Source organism: Scyliorhinus canicula, chromosome 14, assembly GCF_902713615.1.
Source record: "Scyliorhinus canicula chromosome 14, sScyCan1.1, whole genome shotgun sequence".
Lineage (NCBI taxonomy): Eukaryota > Metazoa > Chordata > Chondrichthyes > Carcharhiniformes > Scyliorhinidae > Scyliorhinus > Scyliorhinus canicula.
The window spans coordinates 80,230,257-80,244,845 of record NC_052159.1 but is presented as its reverse complement, the minus strand read 5'-3'; the positions used below and the strand labels follow the sequence as shown (position 1 = coordinate 80,244,845).

At 47.5% G+C, this 14,589-nt stretch overlaps 1 long non-coding RNA gene across 2 annotated transcripts in view; it reads left to right on the top strand.

The window, feature by feature from the left end:
• The first annotated feature begins 10,073 nt into the window (after positions 1-10,073).
• Positions 10,074-14,589, top strand: part of LOC119977652 — a 38,184-nt gene continuing 33,668 nt past the window's right edge. The window contains exon 1 of one of the 2 annotated variants that reach the window (XR_005463253.1): positions 10,074-10,109. This is a non-coding gene — a long non-coding RNA (uncharacterized LOC119977652). Of the gene's footprint in view, positions 10,110-10,600; positions 10,750-14,589 lie in introns of those variants that run through there. The other variant, XR_005463252.1, reaches the window with a different exon arrangement.

Sequence of the window (14,589 nt, the reverse complement as noted above, 5' to 3'; positions counted from 1 at the left end):
AGAGCATTGGAAACTGGTCAACTCCCGCCGATGCTGGATTCTCTGGCGCATCCTGCCGATCTCTCCGATGCTGGATTCTCCGGCGCATCGGGAACTCCGCTCCTGACGGAGGAGAATCCACTCCTTATTGCTAATGTTTACTAATACAAATTTAAATTCCTTAAAACTATCTTTGTTTTCTTAATAAAAGCAATTGCAAGTTTGTCAAAGCTATTTAAAACAAAATCAGGAAATTCCAGCTATTGTCATGCATCATGTCCACACACATTGACATAAAATGGTTCGAAATATTATCACAACAGTAAAATAAGAAAATTCTAGCAAATACATAAAATATGAGCTGACACTAAGTATTTTAGTGCACATCATTCATTTTTATTGACCTATGTCTGTCCACGAAAAATGTTTTATTTCAGAATTATTGAAATAAATTAAATTGCTCTTGAGATGCTTGAATATCTGCTCGTTATCAGTATGGGTACATCATACTTTCTGATGAAATAATTTGTCAGTTTATCTGAAAAAAAGTGTTTGGGAGTAATGTTACCTTTCAGGAACATCCATTCTACGAATTGAGCAGAAACACAAACATTTTACCTCACTCACTTTCTCCAATTGTTACTTCATGTAACTCAATAGACACATTTCTTTCTCTTCTGTGAATTCTGGAGGATTTTTGCATTGCTAATTTGATGAATTAGCCTCCCCGTTAGAAGAACTTGACGAATGCAAAATCAATTGGACCTTTTATAATGACAGAATCTTCATTAATCTCTTTGGTTGGCTATTGTCCAGGGAAAGTTAGGCATTTGACTTAACATCTCTACTTAAACATGCAGTAAAACCTGATTTATAAAGTTGCCCTTCCAGTGAATGATATATTCTGTTTAATTATACCAATAAACGCATTCGTGAGGATGCATGTTTTATACATGCTGTTGTTCCAGTTCTGAAACATTAGGGCCCTGAAATGAGGTTAGCACATAAATGCTGAACGTGCTCCTCAGTAATTCTTCTCCTCACAATTTTAGTTGACATGTAAGCCTGTTGGCTTTAAGCTGGTTTAAATGCCAAATTAGAATTTCCGCGCCCATATTATTTCAATGCCAAATTCATTCAGTTTATCATAGAATCATAGAATTTACAGTGCAGAAGGAGGTAATTTGGCCCATCGAGTCTGCACCGGCCCGTGGAAAGAGAATCCTACTTAAGACCACACCTGCACCCTATCCCCGTAACCCAGTAACCCCACCTAACCTTTTTGGATACTAAGGGCAATTTAGCATGGCCAATCCACCTAACCTGCACATCTTTGGACTGTGGGAGGAAACCGGAGGAAACCCACGCAGACACGGGGAGAAAGTGCAAACTCCACACAGACAGTCACCAAGCCGGGAATCGAATCTGGGACCCAGGAGCTGTGAAGCAACTGTGCTAACTACTGGGCTACCATGCTGCCCACGCTTTAGTTTGCCTTCACTAGTTAATCATAAACATAGAAACTTTGTGTTTCTGTTTCAACCGGAAACATTGACGATTTCACAGCTGCATTCCTTATATACCTGTTCAGTTAGCTGGTTATTGTACTGAAATTAGATTATGGGGCTGAAAATTGCAGGCTGGGCTACAGCTAAACAACCATCCTGAGGTTGCATCAGCTGGTGCTCTCTGGTGACGCTGAGATATGCCAGGGCCCTTCTTGATCAAGGAAGTGAGAATAGGCAGTATTGGGAATCTGTCAGCTGGGTCTTCGCTTTTTCCCCAAGTTGTTCTGCTAAACCTTCCTCAGAATTATGGGGAAGAATTATCAGGCCCTGGTGTGTACAGTATAAAAGGTGAACAGATAAGCTATGCTAATGTATGACATAGGTGTTGACGTACCACTGAGATCAGTCGGTCATGTGTTAAAGTCTCTCTCAAGATTGAAATCATGCCTGAGTACAACATACCAACTCTAGAACCTGTGTAGATATAGAACCAATAAACTAATGTTAAGCAGAGTATGTCTACTGTCTGTCTAAGAGCTATTTTCCATTCCTGGAATCCAAGATAGAAGGATGTAAGCTCTGAACGTGTTAGCAGCTGTGGAGGCATCAATTTACAAAGAGACATTGATGTGATTGAAGGAACCAGAGTTAAGAAACGTTTGCAAGCATCTGGAAGAAATTTCAGCAAAGGAGGCACACTGGAGAGATGTAACGATGACTGCACTTGGTGAGCAGTCCCTGCCCTTGCCCCGCCCATTTGACTGGCTCGAGGGCCCGTAGAGAGGTGGGAAGTGGGAGTTATGGAAACACCATTTTCTCCAGTGTTGAGCAGCACCAGATCTTTGCGAAAAGGTGCCAAAATCGTCAACTTGTTTTTTTCTTCATCCAGTAGTTCTGTTTGAAAACAACATTCTCCAAAGTGGAATGTTCAGTCGTCGGCTGCAGGCTTTAAGTCAATTTTTGAAGCATTTGATACCTTTTTTAAGCTGCTCTGGAACCCTGTTATCAAGCAGGCAATTTAGTGGGCAATGCGGCCGGAACACTCAGTACCAAATCCAGCCATAATTTGGGACTATTCTGAGGTTTCATATGAGTCCATTGACTGCATAGGCCCATGGGCAGTGACCCCACCCATTCGAAAGCTCGTCATACAATGCATAATTACATAATAGCAATAAAGTACAATACATACAACTATATAACTATACATAATTATAACAAACTAGTTCTAACTTCTCTCACTCTAGCTATTCTGGGGCTTGCTTGTTCACTTTTCTGGATCACACTCTCTAACCAACTAAAAAGAGCGGGAATCTAGTTCTTGTAGTATTGGACTGTGAGACATCTGGTGTTGAAACAACTGTGCACACCTTGGTACCCAGATTGTATTGTGGCTTGCAAAACCTGAGCCCTTCCTGTCCACAGCGCTCAGCGACAAAAATATGGTGGGAACGAGATTTGGAAATGGGTTTACGTTTCAGAAGCCACGGGCCTGAGTTGGGTTTCCCCAGCCAGAGACAAATTCTCAGGCCTATGTGTTCAAGTGGACTGAACTCACAACCTCCTGACAATGGCAAGTATGCTTCCGCTAAGCCAAGGTTGGCACTTTTGGATAAGTGTGCTGGTGCCTAGAGAGGGCACAAAAGGAAAGGGAATTTCTGGTGTGTAAGCTGTCTTGTTATGCTCTTGGCGTAGCATAAGCGGCTTCCTTGTGGTGCACTTGACAAAGGAAGGTTCAGACGTGGAGATAACTTCAACATGTTTATTGAACTATTTACAATTCTCCTGCTCGGGTTCGCCACTACTGTTAATCCTTCTGTAGCTACTCAGACTGACGAACCAGTCTGCTACAATCCACGTGGTGGGTGTGATATTGAATCAACCCTGTGTCTGTACTCACTGAGTGTCTCCACTGGAAAGAGGAAGATCATGTGTGCTGTGTCCTTTATATATGGGTTGGTGTAATGCCCCCCCATGGTAGTGTCACCTCTCTGTGTATCGTGAATGCCCATTGGTTGTGTCCGATCTAACTGACCTGTTGGTTGAGTGTCTGTGTGTCATGTCTCTGGTGCTGCCTCTAGTGTCTAGCTAGTTTACGTGTACTCACATTAACCCCTTGTGTGTCTACAGTGATGCATATCACCACATAACCCTGGTGTGTTCTTGACCTTGAAAGTTAACTGAACGTCTTGTGGCACCAGTGGGTGAGAGTTGACCTTCATTCTCACTCCAAGCTTTAGGTTTTACTGCCATTGGACATCAACCGTTCTTGCTTCTTTATGCTTAACCGTTATTTAAAAATAAATATTATTTCAAAATTATGGAATTTTTATTATGTAATAGAGCGAATGACACTCGACAGTTAAAAATGTAGTTTTCAGGATTAGAATAGTTGAATAGTAATTCCGATATGGTATATTGTCACAAAATTCAGTTGCACCTCATTCAATACGGCTTAACATTTAGTGATTTTACAGCGAGATTATGCATAAAAAATTAAAGTTCATATTAACTCATTGATTTCCATGCCAATTGACATGGAAATCAGTGAGTGCTGTAACAGCTTACCCTGATGAGGAGCAGGGCATCATTGACAGCAACATGGGTGTCCATGTTTAACTGTCATTACAGCAGCTAATTCGAGAACAAAATCTGTTTACAAAGGGTTAACACAATTCTAATGCAAATATGCTGACCCAGGGAACATTTGTGTACGTACCTCTCCTGACTTACCACTAGTGGACAAAAATGTTTTTCCACTTGCGCAACAGTGGCACAAATCTACCCATTTTCTGTAAACAGTGGTCAAAATGGTTTTCGGAGAGATAGATCCTGTCTGACCAACCACCGTGAACCGTTGACCCTAAACTTTCAATAAGTATTTGATTGAACCCAATGCTTCATGGACTTAGGTAAACTCTGGTAATGGATAAGAAATTGGCTGTAGAACAGAAAAAGTAAGGATGTTCTTATCCAATTGTTCAGACTTTATTCAGACTCTGGAATCTTTTAAGATACAATTGGAGGCTGAAATGGGGCATTAGAACATAGAACATAGAACAGTACAGCACAGAACAGGCCCTTCGGCCCTCAATGTTGTGCCGAGCCATGATCACCCTACTCAAACCCACGTATCCACCCTATACCCATAACCCAACAACCCCCCCCTTAACCTTACTTTTTGTAGGACACTACGGGCAATTTAGCATGGCCAATCCACCTAACCCGCACATCTTTGGACTGTGGGAGGAAACCGGAGCACCCGGAGGAAACCCACGCACACAGGGGGAGGACGTGCAGACTCCACACAGACAGTGACCCAGCCGGGAATCGAACCTGGGACCCTGGAGCTGTGAAGCATTTATGCTAACCACCATGCTACCCTGCTGCCCCCTTTGTACATGTTTTACTCCAATAACACAAATTCTTTGAATTGTCACTGCATTTATTAACACACAAATTTTGTGGAGCTAACAGATTTTCGACAAGCTATTGATTCTCACATTGGTATAAACTTTACTTAATCAAGGGGTTAGCAGCTTGCTCTTTTTGAAAAGCACAATGTGATAATATCTGGGCTGTATATTCATGTAAGATCTCAGCAACATTCAACATTTATGCAGGCAGTTGGCAAACAATATCTGTTTTACTGATAGCTGCATTCCCAGTGTAAAGATTTCCCATTTGCTCTTTGGCGATGAGTTAGATACATTGCCTATGAAGTAGACATTTAATTCTAAGAATCACCTCTCTTCACAAAGGAATAAGTTTGAAAATGCCGCTCTTTGGCAGACTCAATGCATTTAATGTGGGTGTAGAGGACAGAACTCAGTACATTGAGCATATGCGCTTTTTTTTAAGGAGAACGCTATCATTGGGGATGATCGCCAGATGGTAATTCTTCTGACCGCCTGTGGGGGTCCCACCTTCAGCCTCACAAAGAGCCTAACAGAGCTGCAGCCCCAGACTCCAAGACGTTCAAAGAGCCAGTGGCGCTCATGACAAACCACGATGACCTCCAGCCATCAGTCATTGTAGGGATACTGATTTAATTCAGCCAAGAGAACCATAGGGGAGCCCGTTACTGTGTTTTTGGTGCGATTGCACAAACTGTCAAAATGTGCAACTGTGGACCATCTCTATCCGAGATGCGAAGGGACTGCCTTGTATGTGGAGTAAATAATGTGGCAATCAAGCGGAAATTGCCGGCCGAGCCTTGCTGGACCGAAGAAAAAGCGTTTGAGAACTCCCTTTCACGGAAGAACCGCCTCAGCGGTCAGCAGGGCTGATGGCAGGGAGCATGTGTATGCATTACTTTCAGGCCTACCACCCTTGGAAACAGTGAGGAGGCAGCCACAGAGGTTGCTGAATGTTGTGGTGAGCTGTTTAAAGGCCTGTCTTGGTGCTCTGAGACTTTGGGCCGTTTCTACGGCTGTTCATGCCGATAGGATCTCCTGGTCCCTCCGATGGCACAGCCCCCTACGCGTTTCCTGGTGGCCTGGGGCAGATTAAATGGGAAATCCCATTGACAGTGATGGCATCAGGAAATCCTGTCGTCGGCCAATGGAGGGCCATCTCCCACCATCGAGAAACACGCCGCAGGGAGGCCAGAGAATCTCACCTATTATCTCAGTTATAATAAAAACAGGAAGTCATTCTGGCCCTCATCCCTTACACACTCCCCCTGCCAATCCATGCCAACTCATGCCTGACCAACTTTTGAGCTAATACTCTCCATGCCAACTCATCCAATATCCATTAAGGGCAGAAGATAGATGCCGTGCTGAGATTCTTTAAAAAAAAGTTCTAAGTATCTGTAACAGACTTCACTCTATCTTTAAAAAATTCTCATTGATTAAAGCCCATCCGTTGTGTATTGTGACTGCAATGCTATTTCAACCTTGGATTAGTATGAAAAACAGAGGAGAAACCAGATTGATAGAAGAAGACAGTGCTATGAATGACAAAGTGAAATGCAAAAGTAAAATCAATATATCTAATACTTGACAAAAAGATTGTGTTAAATGAAAACTACATAATGTACAAGCCTAATCCTTTCAAATATTTACACAATGGACTCCTTGTTCCACTTGAAGTGTGTATAGATTTTGTTTCAAAACATTTGTAAAGTGCCTCTGAAATTAAAGATCTGTGCCAAATATTTCCAAGGTCAAAAATAATTGACTAAATATAAATGAAAGATTGGCTGGGGATTTCACTTCTGGACTGCTGGTGATGTTGGGTGTACAGGAGCAAAAAACTTCAGCAAGGAGCTCCATCATATCTGACATTAAAATGGCGAGTATAAAAATGAAGAGAGTTTCTTTATTAGTAGTATACAGTGGGCCAGAGCTTCCCGGAGTGACAATTACCACTGGATTGCTGCTCTGCTCCTTTTTTGCTGACCCAAGTCTGGAGCTGCACATTCTGCATATTTCCCAACTGGACCTGGACCTTCAGGGTCCTGAGTGTAGTCAGGGGATGAGTCGGGGTGAGATTGTGGGGGTGGGGCATGCAATAGGGGGTCCAGTGAGGTTGGGATGATCAGGGGAGGTTAGTATCATAGTTACCAAGGAGATAGAGAAGTGGTTTTAATCCTTATAACTTTTCCTGCTAATTGATCTGTTGTGAGAGTCTGAGCGACCAAGCACCTTTGATTTAAGTTGCTGTTTCAGATGATTCCAGGTTCCTAACTGAGGTTCAAATTTCCTGGGGAATTCCAGTACAGCTCTTTGTGGGGAATGGGACCTGAGCCATTGAGGCTTTGTATTGTGCATAATTTGTTTTCAATACTAGGAATAAACCCTCTTCTGAACAAAAAAATAAATTTGCAAAAATACGCAAGAATTAGGAGCAGCAGTAGTCATTCGACTCCTTGAGCCTGTTCTGCCATTGGATCAGATGGTGGCTGATCTGATTGTGGCCTCAACTCCACTTTCCTGTCCACCCCATAAAATCCTCTACTCCCAAAATCTATCCAACTCAGTCTTGAACAAAATCGACTAACCTGCCTCCATTGCTTTCTGAGGAAAAGAGTTCCACAAACTAATGACCCTCGGAAAAAAACAAATTTTCCTAACATCAGGCTTAAATGGGAGACTACTTTTTAAACTGTGTGCCGTGGTTCTAGAGTCCCCATGAGAGAAACATTAGGGCAGCACGGTAGCACAGAAGTTAGCACGGTTGCTTCACAACTCCAGGGTCCCAGGTTCGATTCCCGGCTGTCTGTGCGGAGTCTACACGTCCTCCCCGTGTGTGCGTGGGTTTCCTCGGGTGCTCTGGTTTCCTCCCACAGTCCAAAGATGTGCGGGTTAGGTGGATTGGCCATGCTAAATTGTCCTTAATGTCCAAAAAATGTTAAGTGGGGGTTACGGGGGATAGGGTAGATACGTGGGCTTCAGCAGGGCGCCCTTTGTAAGGGCCAGTGAAGACCTGATGGGCCGAATGGCCTCCTTCTGCACTGTAAATTCTATGAATCTATGAATCGATGATTCTACTTTTCTAAGTCCCCCCAGGATCTTATATGTTTCAATAAGATCACCTCTCACTCTTTCAAACTCCAATTTGTATTGGACAAACCTATTCAAACTGTTTTCATATGGTGAGCGAACATCCCAAGAATGAGTCAAGTGAACCTTCTTGGAACTGCTTCTAACATAATTATATCCTTTCTGAAAATAGTGCGATCACAAGTGAATACACAGTACTGCAGATGAGGTCTCAACAAGATACAGGGCTAAATCAGTAAAACCTCTTTACTTTTATGTTCCAATCCCCTTGTAATAAACACTAACATTCCATTTGTCTTCCGAATCACTTGCTGTACCTGCATCCTCATGTTTCATGATTAATGTACCAAGGCATTCAGATACCTCTGAATTGTTGAACTCTGCAGTCTCTCTCCATTTGAATAATATACTCCGGGTGCTCTGTTTCCTTCCACAAGTCCCGAAAGATGTGCTTGTTCGGTGAATTGGACATTCTGAATTCTCCCTCAGTATACCTGAACAGGCGCTGTGATGTGGCAACAGGGGGATTTGCACAATAACTTAATTGTAGTGTTAATGTAAGCTTGCTTGCGACAATAAAGATAATTATAGATGCTGCTCACATATCCTTGGTGTTAGAGCACAGTTAGCCAACAGAATTCCAAAATGTCAGTTGGGTACTCCGAATCTTTTAAAATTAAAATAGATTTTCTTTTGTTTGCAAGTTAAGAGAGTTAACCAGAGCTCCTTTAGAGGGGATATACTACCTTATAATATCTCATTCCATTCCACACAAAGGAATTACATTGGAAATAAAATAGTTAAGCACTTTTGAGTCAATTCACAAGTTGTTATCTTTTTGTCAAAAGCTCTTGTTCAACTCCCCCACAACAAAAGTCCTGGAAAATTCAATTACTTGCCCGTTTTAATGGTCATAGAGAAGACTGGATCATTAATGTGAAGAAAATGTATTTATTGTTTAAAACAACTATATAGACCCAACATTCAGGTCCCAACTGGGACTGCTCCAGCCCAGCTCCTCCCTGGACTGGATTTTATGTTAGAATCTATTAACCTAAGGGTCCCTCATCAAGGCAGCTCGTATTCCACGAGGCTCACTGGGAGGCTAATTGGCCCATCCCCGTCAGTCTCATGAGGCTTATAACATCCATCCAACAAGAGAAAAGTTTTCCATCTAACCCCACACCTCCCACTGATTGCCTCCGACCACATCACCACCAGACATCCCACCCCAGCCTACGCTCAAGGAATGAGCAGCAGTAGCCAACTATAGGTGAAAAAATAAGGGACACGTTGTCATGGCGGGGTACTGCCGATAGTGGGAGCAACAGTAGGAGGGGTTGGTGGGAACAGGTTGACCACCCATCCTGGATTTTCCAGGATTATCCAGTAATCCAAGCTTTTACCCTGTCCTGCTGAAACTGGCCCGAGCAGAATCCACCAATTTATACGCAGACAGTGCTGTTGTGGTATTGTCACTGGACTAATTATCCAGAGACACAGGCAATGCTCTGGGACCGGGGTTCAAATCCCACCAGGACAGATGGTGAAATTTGAATTCAATAGAAATCTGGAATGAGAAGTCTAATGATGACCATGAAACCATTGCCAATTGTCGTAAATACCCATCTGGTTCACTAAGGGAAAGAAATCTTCCATCCTCACCTGGTCTGGCCTACATGTGACTCCAGACCCCCAGCAATGTGGCTGAGTCATAAATTCCTTCAGGGATGGGCAATAATTGCGGATCCAGCGGCGCCGACATCCCACAAATTAATAAAGGAAAAAAACACAGCTTGCACAGAGGGAAAAAAATCAGGGAGAAAACACATCTTGGGAAGGCCTTGCACAGAATGCGGTATGAAAAGCTGATTTACAGTTCCAGAAAATCAGACTGGTTGGTACAGGGAGCAAAGCGTGAGGCTGACCATCCATCCTGAATTTGCCAATTTTGCCCTGCCGTCCCAAGCTCTTGTGCGTGGGCTTCTCAGAAATTCATCTGTTCTTATTCCTCCAGGCAACAGCTGGGAGGACTTGTGTAGGTATTCTCTTGCTGTTGCTCACCTATCTTTGGTATCTTCAGACCAGAGTTGGCCAACAGAATTCCAAAAATGTCAGTTGTATTTACCCTTATCTTTTACAATTTAAACAGTTGTTTATTTTTAGTTTAAAAGCGAAGGGAGTTAGCCAGAGCTCTGGGGAAATGATGTGTATATATTTACAAAAATCCGAAGGAGAATGTATCTGGACACAGATCAAACTCTGGTCAATGGTTTGAAGTTTTAAGAACACAAGAGGGTGGGGAACGGAAAATCTCTCCAGGTGGAAAAACACAGGTGACGTGTTTTTCAAAGAATTGTGGGTGGTTACAGGTGTCCAGCTGTGACCCGATCCCCAGTCCAGGAGCAGAAAGCAGACAGCCTGACGTTGGCACAGAGGTGGAGGTGGAGGTGGTGGATGGAGCTCTGCCAATTATCAGTATTCCAGAGCCAGGAAAGTGTTTTAAAATGTGTTTATTTTTTTAAATGATTTCAATTAAGGGGCAATTTAATGTGGGAAATTAACCTTCCCTGCACATCTTTGGGTTGTGGGGGTGAGACCCACGCAGACACGGGGAGAATGTACGAATTCCACAGGGACAGTGACCCGAGTCTGGCATCACATCAGGTTTCTTGGCGTTGTGAGACAGCAGAGCTAACCACTGCACCACCATGCCTCCCCTAGAGCCGTGGAAGTTATAGATATGGGAGAGGGTGAGTGAATGTGGGTCAGGTTGAGAGTGTGGGCTATGGGTGCGGAAGTGCAATGTCTGGATGCGAGAGTGCAGGTTCGGGCGACAGTGTCGGGAGCGAGAGTGCAGGGTCTGGGTGTGAGTGTCGGGTGCAGGGTGCGAGAATGCAGGTTCTGTGTGTCACAGTGTCGGGTGCAGGGTGCGAGAGTGCAGGTTCTGGGTGTCACAGTGTCGGGTGCAGGGTGCGAGAGTGCAGGTTCTGGGTGTCACAGTGTCGGGTGCAGGGTGCGAGAATGCAGGTTCTGGGTGTCACAGTGTCGGGTGCAGGGTGCGAGAGTGCAGGTTCTGGGTGTCACGGTGTCGGGTGCAGGGTGCGAGAGTGTAGGTTCTGTGTGTCACAGTGTCGGGTGCAGGGTGCGAGAGTGCAGGTTCTGGGTGTCACAGTGTCGGGTGCAGGGTGCGAGAGTGCAGGTTCTGGGTGTCACAGTGTCGGGTGCGAGAGTGTAGGTTCTGGGTGTCACAGTGTCGGGTGCAGGGTGCAAGAGTGCAGGTTCTGTGTGTCACAGTGTCGGGTGCAGGGTGCAAGAGTGCAGGGTCTGGGTGTGACAGTGTGAGGTGCAGGGTGCGAGAGTGCAGGTTCTGGGTGTCACAGTGTCGGGTGCGAGAGTGCCGGCTGCTAGAGTGCAGGTTCTGGGTGTCACAGTGTCGGGTGTGAGAGTGCAGGTTCTGTGTGTCACAGTGTCGGGTGTGAGAGTGCAGGTTCTGGGTGTCACAGTGTTGGGTGCAGGGTGCGAGAATGCAGGTTCTGGGTGTCACAGTGTCGGGTGCAGGGTGCGAGAGTGCAGGTTCTGGGTGTCACAGTGTCGGGTGCAGGGTGCGAGAATGCAGGTTCTGTGTGTCACAGTGTCGGGTGCAGGGTGCGAGAGTGCAGGTTCTGGGTGTCACAGTGTCGGGTGCAGGGTGCGAGAATGCAGGTTCTGTGTGTCACAGTGTTGGGTGCAGGGTGCGAGAGTGCAGGTTCTGGGTGTCACAGTGTCGGGTGCAGGGTGCGAGAATGCAGGTTCTGTGTGTCACAGTGTCGGGTGCGAGAGTGCAGGTTCTGTGTGTCACAGTGTCGGGTGCGAGAATGCAGGTTCTGGGTGTCAGTGTCGGGTGCAGGGTGCGAGAATGCAGGATCTAGGTGCGAGAATGCAGGTTCTGGGTGTCAGTGTCGGGTGCAGGGTGCGAGAATGCAGGTTCTGGGTGTCACAGTGTCGGGTGCAGGGTGCGACAGTGCAGGTTCTGTGTGTCACAGTGTCGGGTGCAGGGTGCGAGAGTGCAGGTTCTGGGTGTCACAGTGTCGGGTGCGAGAGTGCAGGTTCTGTGTGTCACAGTGTTGGGTGCAGGGTGCGAGAGTGCAGGTTCTGTGTGTCACAGTGTCGGGTGCAGGGTGCGAGAGTGCAGGTTCTGGGTGTCACAGTGTCGGGTGCAGGGTGCGAGAGTGCAGGTTCTGGGTGTCACAGTGTTGGGTGCAGGGTGCGAGAGTGCAGGTTCTGGGTGTCACAGTGTCGGGTGCAGGGTGCGAGAGTGCAGGTTCTGGGTGTCACAGTGTCGGGTGCAGGGTGCGAGAATGCAGGTTCTGTGTGTCACAGTGTCGGGTGCGAGAATGCAGGTTCTGGGTGTCAGTGTCGGGTGCAGGGTGCGAGAATGCAGGATCTAGGTGCGAGAATGCAGGTTCTGGGTGTCAGTGTCGGGTGCAGGGTGCGAGAATGCAGGTTCTGGGTGTCACAGTGTCGGGTGCAGGGTGCGAGAATGCAGGTTCTGGGTGTCACAGTGTCGGGTGCAGGGTGCTAGAGTGCAGGTTCTGGGTGTCACAGTGTCGGGTGCAGGGTGCGAGAGTGCAGGTTCTGGGTGTCACAGTGCAGGTTCTGGGTGTCACAGTGTCGGGTGCAGGGTGCGAGAGTGCAGGTTCTGGGTGTCACAGTGTTGGGTGCAGGGTGCGAGAGTGCAGGTTCTGGGTGTCACAGTGCAGGGTGCTAGAATGCAGGTTCTGGGTGTCACAGTGTTGAGTGCAGGGTGCGAGAGTGCAGGTTCTGGGTGTCACAGTGCAGGGTGCAGGGTGCGAGAATGCAGGTTCTGGGTGTCAGTGTCGGGCGCAGTGTGCGAGAATGCAGGTTCTGGGTGTCACAGTGTCGGGTGCGAGAGTGCAGGTTCTGTGTGTCACAGTGTCGGGTGCAGGGTGCGAGAGTGCAGGTTCTGGGTGTCACAGTGTCGGGTGCAGGGTGCGAGAGTGCAGGTTCTGGGTGTCACAGTGTCGGGTGCGAGAATGCAGGTTCTGGGTGTCACAGTGTCGGGTGCGAGAATGCAGGTTCTGGGTGTCAGTGTCGGGTGCAGGGTGCGAGAATGCAGGATCTAGGTGCGAAAATGCAGGTTCTGGGTGTCAGTGTCGGGTGCAGGGTGCGAGAATGCAGGATCTAGGTGCGAGAATGCAGGTTCTGTGTGTCACAGTGTCGGGTGCAGGGTGCTAGAATGCAGGTTCTGGGTGTCACAGTGTCGGGTGCGAGAATGCAGGTTCTGGGTGTCAGTGTCGGGTGCAGGGTGCGAGAATGCAGGATCTAGGTGCGAAAATGCAGGTTCTGGGTGTCAGTGTCGGGTGCAGGGTGCGAGAATGCAGGATCTAGGTGCGAGAATGCAGGTTCTGTGTGTCACAGTGTCGGGTGCAGGGTGCTAGAATGCAGGTTCTGGGTGTCACAGTGTCGGGTGCAGGGTGCGAGAGTGCAAGTTCTGGGTGTCACAGTGTCGGGTGCAGGGTGCGAGAGTGCAGGTTCTGTGTGTCACAGTGTCGGGTGCAGGGTGCGAGAGTGTAGGTTCTGGGTGTCACAGTGCAGGGTGCGAGAGTGCAGGTTCTGGGTGTCACAGTGTCGGGTGCGAGAGTGCAGGTTCTAGGTGTCACAGTGTCGGGTGCGAGTGTGCCGGCTGCTAGAGGGCAGGTTCTGGGTGTCACAGTGTCGGGTGCGAGAGTGTAGGTTCTGTGTGTCACAGTATCGGGTGCAGGGTGCGAGAGTGCAGGATCTGGGTGCGAGAGTGCAGGTTCTGTGTGTCACAGTGTTGGGTGCAGGGTGCGGGAGTGCAGGATCTGGGTGTCACAGTGCAGGGTGCTAGAGTGCAGGTTCTGTGTGTCACAGTGTCGGGTGCAAGGTGCGAGAGTGCAGGTTCTAGGTGTCACAGTGTCGGGTGCGAGTGTGCCGGCTGCTAGAGTGCAGGATCTGGGTGTCACAGTGTCGGGTGCGAGTGTGCCGGCTGCTAGAGTGCAGCTCCTGGATGTCACAGTGTCGGGTGCAGGGTGCGAGAGTGCAGGTTCTGGGTGTCACAGTGCAGGGTGCGAGAATGCAGGTTCTGTGTGTCACAGTGTCGGGTGCAGGGTGCGAGAATGCAGGTTCTGGGTGTCACAGTGCAGGGTGCGAGAATGCAGGTTCTGGGTGTCACAGTGCAGGGTGCGAGAATGCAGGTTCTGTGTGTCACAGTGTCGGGTGCAGGGTGCGAGAGTGCAGGTTCTGGGTGTCACAGTGCAGGGTGCGAGAATGCAGGTTCTGGGTGTCACAGTGTCGGGTGCGAGAATGCAGGTTCTGTGTGTCACAGTGTCGGGTGCAGGGTGCGAGAGTGCAGGTTCTGGGTGTCACAGTGTCGGGTGCAGGGTGCGAGAGTGCAGGTTCTGTGTGTCACAGTGCAGGGTGCGAGAGTGCAGGTTCTGTGTGTCACAGTGCAGGGTGCGAGAATGCAGGTTCTGTGTGTCACAGTGTCGGGTGTGAGAGTGCAGGTTCTGTGTGTCACAGTGCAGGGTGCGAGAATGCAGGTTCTGGGTGTCACAGTGCAGGGTGCGAGA